This window comes from Dipteris shenzhenensis, chromosome 18 (genome assembly GCF_047967505.1).
Source record: "Dipteris shenzhenensis isolate YYH24624 ecotype China chromosome 18, Dip_SZ_1.0, whole genome shotgun sequence".
Taxonomy (NCBI): domain Eukaryota; kingdom Viridiplantae; phylum Streptophyta; class Polypodiopsida; order Gleicheniales; family Dipteridaceae; genus Dipteris; species Dipteris shenzhenensis.
This window is the reverse complement of record NC_141613.1, coordinates 43,871,597-43,877,596: the sequence shown is the minus strand read 5'-3', so window position 1 is coordinate 43,877,596 and position 6,000 is coordinate 43,871,597.

The window sequence follows — 6,000 nt, the reverse complement described above, 5'->3', positions numbered from 1 at the left end:
ATGGTAGATATTTGGTCTTTCATGGATAAGAGAGCATTACAAGGATTAAAATTTTGAATGTGTTGGTGGAAAGGTAGCTTTGTACCTGAAGCTTCTTGATGAGACACTCTTTTTTAAGCTGCAGCACATTGAAAATGTGTGTATCATAACATAAATTTAAAGATGAAAAATATGAACGGCAAAATGAAGAAAAAATTTCCATTTTTATAACAAACATCATAGCACCCACACCCACATATAGTGTTAAATACAAAAATAGTCAAAAAGGCCATAGATATTATAGAGAAAGACAAGGTACAATTTCCCTTCTACACGATGGTCCATGCTTTTCATTTAGTCTATTTGTAATCTTCCATTTAAATATGGATTCATGCTACAATTAGCCCATGGACTATAATTAGAAAAAAAATAGAAGGGGTGGCAGGATTCCCTAATACAGTATTTAGGGTGGATTCCACTTTCAAGTAAGGGGTTAGGATTCAACCATGTGGCCAAATCTTTTCGCAAACTATTTGAAAATTCCCTAATATAGTGTTAAAATAAAAAATAGTCAAAAAGGTCATAGATATTAAAAAGAACCATTTAGTCTATTTGTAATCTTCCGTTTAAATATGGATTCATGCTATTGTTAGCCCGTGGACTATAATTAGAAAAATAAATAGAAGGGGTGGCTCATCACCGTTAGAACATTTAATTAATAGGTCAAGTTATATCATCCTCATTGCCTTTCTAGTCCATGTCTTCACCTCATTATATGTACAAAAGATTTCATTTACATTGGTAACATATGATCACTACAATCTAGAAAAGATAACTAAATGTTGGCATACAAATATCAAACATAAATTGAGTAACACCAAATATCTTTTGCTCGCCATTAAGGTATTAAAAGGAAGATATCTTCACCATCTATGTACTTGAAATTAACATCAAGCATCATAGCATTATCATTATCAATTAAAATCATATAAGGCACTAAATAAGCTAACTTGGCAATCGCTCTACTCTTTAGTAACCCCACAAATGTGTTTACTAAAATCCCTATATGTCATTAGTGTGTGCTCCAAAGACCTTATCAAATCCTATGTATCTCTATCACTTTCTTTAACCAAGTCTGTTGATCAAAATTTTGGCTTTACCTACTCATATGATTTATCAAACATCATACAGATTAGCTCCTATACATTTCTTTTAGGACTCTTTCTAGCTTCATAGTCGCTGTTTTATTTGTGATGCATGAATATTGCATTCTGTCTACAAGTGGAGCCACCCAAAACATACTTGACAAACACTTTTTTTTTTAACAAACACGTGAAATCACCAATTTTGAGGTGCTGAAATAAATCCCAATCAAGTGCAATGTGGCCAAGATGCAACCTCTTGGGGAATTTATTTTTGTTGTTATTATTGTTATTCTAACAAGAAACATAAAGGGGATATAGTTTATCCAAGATTTTATCTGATATGTGATGAGATGGTGACTAGAGGTGTGTGCAAGCGATGGATAGATGTAATAATGACTAATGGTAGTGGTTCTAGGTGTGAGCAAGCTGGTTGGACATAGCAATGACTAATGGTGTTGATGTGAGTGATGAGCAGGAAAATAAAACATGGCATCATTTAGCCAAATCAAATTCCACTAGTGATAGTAGTGAAAGCGAGTCAATATGTGACTAATATGAGGGGGTGGTGATAATGTGCACGTACGATGACTAATGGAAAAGGAAATGTTAAGATATTGTAACAGACGAAATGTGGGCACACCCTTACTATTTTTCTGTTGTGCACCACCTTTGGACAATTTCTTAGCAATGTCATTGGGTAGATTTAACATGAATTTTGAATGATGTCACTCACCATGGTCAATTCAATATATTACCTCCTCATAGTTATTGGCCTTTATGACCCTTGTTCTTTCTTCCCCGTATCCCTATAGTAACTAAGTTTACTAAAGCATACTTTGATATTCATCAATCGCTATTGACGAGAATTTCTTATTTTTGTGATTCTTCCCATCTTCTTAGTCCATCAATTACTAGGCAATAGCTCTTGGGCGTTATCAATGATAATAGTTATATGTACTAGACTACCCATGGTAATAGGCACAATACCATTAGGAATGTTCCAATGGATTCAGTGATAATATTTCAACTACTAAAGTGAGTAAGAGAGCTACCATTGGTAAAGTCCTAGTGGTAGTGCTTGTACTAATGGTAGTACTTCCATTTCTATCTTTCGAGGTATCTTTGGTACTACTAGCAGTAATAAATCTACCACAAGCACTTAGTTTCTGGACAGGGATGTTTTTCACCCACTAAGGATAGATAATATGTAAACTTCTCCTTTACTCTCCAAGCCCTTGTCATGTGTTATAATGAAAGAACTGATACTTGGTTCCAAGTCTTGTAAGTATAGGACAAGGGGCCCAAGGCAAATCACTTTGTAAAAATCCATAAAACACGTGTGAGCAAGCACACATTTAAAATATCCATACATTTAAATCTTTACTCTTTTTTTAAAATCCCTCTAAGTTTTTAAGTATACATGTTGTAATTTTGAATGTGAAACTCCCTCTTTCAATGTACATATCATAGTTATTAGATAATTATATTTTAAACACTCTCATGTCTATAAATGGTGCATAAGTCCCCCAAATTTAAGAATCCGCTTCTGTGAATGAGCCTACTACCTTACATGTTTACAGAGTGACTACCCTAGGACAAGGAGCTACTTGGGAACTCATCAATAATTTTCATATAGAATGCCAAAGGAAGAAACATTGGTAGCTTGTAGAAGGCTACATTTATTTCTAATTTTTGGTTTGTGTACATCCACAAGGAGTTAGAGAGAATAAGTACGAAGGATGTATATGCAAGTATCCATTTTTATTATCCCTATGGCTATATTTCAAAATAGAAATATCTTGTGGCTCTCTTGCAATTGATAAATCCTTCTTAAAAGTGCATTGTGAAGACACCACAAAACAAGCTTATGTATGGCTATGTGCTTCTCTTTTCAAATCTTCAAAAAATTATGCCCATTTGAGTAAAATGAGTTGTTGTATGCTAATGTGTTCAGTATTTCTTACTACTACTTAAGTTCATGGCTACATCAATGGCTAATCACATGGCATGCATACCAGTTTAGATTGTTTGCTCCTTTAGTTGTTGATGATGATGAGCTAAAAAATACATACAGGTTGATGATGATGATGAGCTCAAAAATACATACACTCTAGGGCTACATGGTCTTTTCCTTTTTTATTTAGAGGATGAGATTGGATCACTCTGTGGGCGATGGGTTTTTTAAGGAATTCATGAAGTGGATTGGATGTACCCACTTGTGGTACTACTACAAGGCTAAGGTTTGAAACATATTACAAAACAATGCAAAAAAGATTTCTTGAGTGAAAAGTAAGTCTATGAAGAAACCCTCCTAGAATAGCAATAGTAGTAGTGCACAAGTACACATTTTCTAAATGTTATATAGATTTCGATTCGTACAAAATTATAGTGCATAAAATATATATTTAGTATAATGTTAATTTATTTGATATGACAATTTGGTTATGTACATAGAGGCAACTTTTTTCGTATTCAATTATAGAGCCCAAAGCAATGCATGTTTTTATTTTACTATTTTTGATACAAAGTTTTGCATAGTCACCTGGTTAAACATTATTGTCTCCTCTAGTGCATCTTATAATAATAGAGTTAAAATATTGAGAAGTCTAGTCCATAATAACTACTATCGAGGCTTTGCAAGGACATTAAAAAGGAGAGTAAATAGTAGCTATTTAAAGCTTCCACTTTTTATGCTTAACCTACCAAAGCCTATAGCATGTTTTTGGATATCTATACTATATTTTTTGGCCATAGATTGAGAGAGAATTTGTGGGTGTTTCAAAGAGGGGTTTTTTAATAAAAGAAAATCGTTCATTTTAGCACATTGTTCTCAGCAAAGTGCCTTTGGAAGAGAATTTCATAATAGCTTATGCACAAATAATATGATCTATACATCCATTTTCATAATTATATGTTCATCTTATGATTGCAAAAGATATTGATAGCATCACCATGGTAGAACTAATCCATGGTATATCTCCCTTAAAATTTTGAAGGCCTAATGGTAAAAAGTATACTTTCTTGACATGCTAGAATTCCTCAAACTCCTGAGAAAGGGCATTAAAGCATTTGGAAAATATTTGATTATTCACGGATAAGAGTAATCATTACAAGGATTAAAAGTTGAATGTGTTGGAAAGGTAGCTTTGTACATGCAACTTCTTGATGAGACATTCTTTTTTAAGGTGCAATGTGTTGAAAATATGTATACCATAGCATAAATTAAAAGATGAAAAATATGAAAGGTAAAATGAAGAGATAATGTCATTTTTTATTACAAGCATTATGGAATCCACAACCACATGCTAGAATTGCTACCAAATATTAGAGAAAACAATAAGAAAATCCCATTTTAACTTAGACATAATAAAAAATAAAGTATTGAAGACATTGGCATGGTAGTTTTGTGCATGCAATTCTAGATGAGACATTATTTTTGGGTTGATGTGACACTTGATGATATGGACAATATATATACTAAAAGAGAAAACAATAGTATAAAGTTTTACTAAAGCAACAATAATGGTGGCACTCTCTTCTTGCTAGCACAAAACATTAAAAATGTAAGTTGAATAACATATATAGAAATAGAAAAACAGTAAAAAACGTCATAGATATCAAAATTAAAGACAAGGTACAATATCCCCTCCAAGTAGTGGCCCATGATTTTCATTTAGTGTATTTGTAATGTTCCATTTAAAAATAGATCCACATGACAGCTAGCCCATGGGCTATAATTAGCCAAAAAAATTACAAGAGGTGGCCCATGGCCATTAGAAGACTCAATTGACAACTCAAATTATACCATCCTCATTGCCTTTCCAGTCCATGTCTTTCAACTTATTATATGTACTAAAGGTTTCCGTATTATATGTACAAGCATCTTGGCATTATCATCTTGGCCTTTCCAGTCCATGTCTTTCAACTTATTATATGTATAAGCATCAATTGAATGACATAAGGAACTAAATAAGCTAATGTGGCAATAGCTCTTGTTAATAATTCTTGAGTAAACCCTCACCAATGTGTTCACTAAACTCTTGCGCTTGGTTAATGTGTGCACTAAATCCATTATCAAATCCTATGCAACTCCATGACTTTCTTTAATCAAGCCTATGATCAATTTTTTGGCTTTACATACTGGCATCATTTACAAAACATAACATAGATTAGTTCCCATGAATTTTTGGAATTTTTGGGACTTTTCCTAGCTTCATAGTTGAGTTTTTGTTTTTGATACATGAATATTGGACCATGGAACCACTCAAAATGTAACAAACAAAGAAGTCATCACCAATTTTGTGGTGCTAAAATGGATCCTAATCAAGTTCAACAGGGTCAAGATGTGACATCTTAAAAGGGGAAAAAGAGTTTGAATTTTTTAAGAGGAGGAAATTTATTTTTTATTGTAGCTATTAGTATTATTACTATTATTCTAGCTAATCAACATAAAAGGGGATATACTATATGCAAGGTTTTACTTAATGTGTGATGATATTGTGACCAAACATGTGGACAAGTGTGGATGGATGTATTAAAACCAATGGTGGAAATTGGTGTTTCAAGGTGTTGCCAAGCATGGATGGATGGATGGATGTTCAATACTCTTCTCTACTCACTCCTCCTACTTTGTAAATTCATTGCTACCAAACTACAAACGATTTCCAATCCGAATCAATTGCAATGGATTGCTAATTTTGAGTAGAAAATTCAGAGCACCACTCTGCCCACTCCGTGTGCCTCTCTTGCTCTCTCTATGTCTCCCTCGCTTTGCCATTCTCCCTCCCTCAATTGCAATTAGTGTAAGCAATTAACCTAAGCTATGTTGAAGCAAAATGGCAAATTTAGGGATTTGGAGTCTGCCATGTCTCTCTTG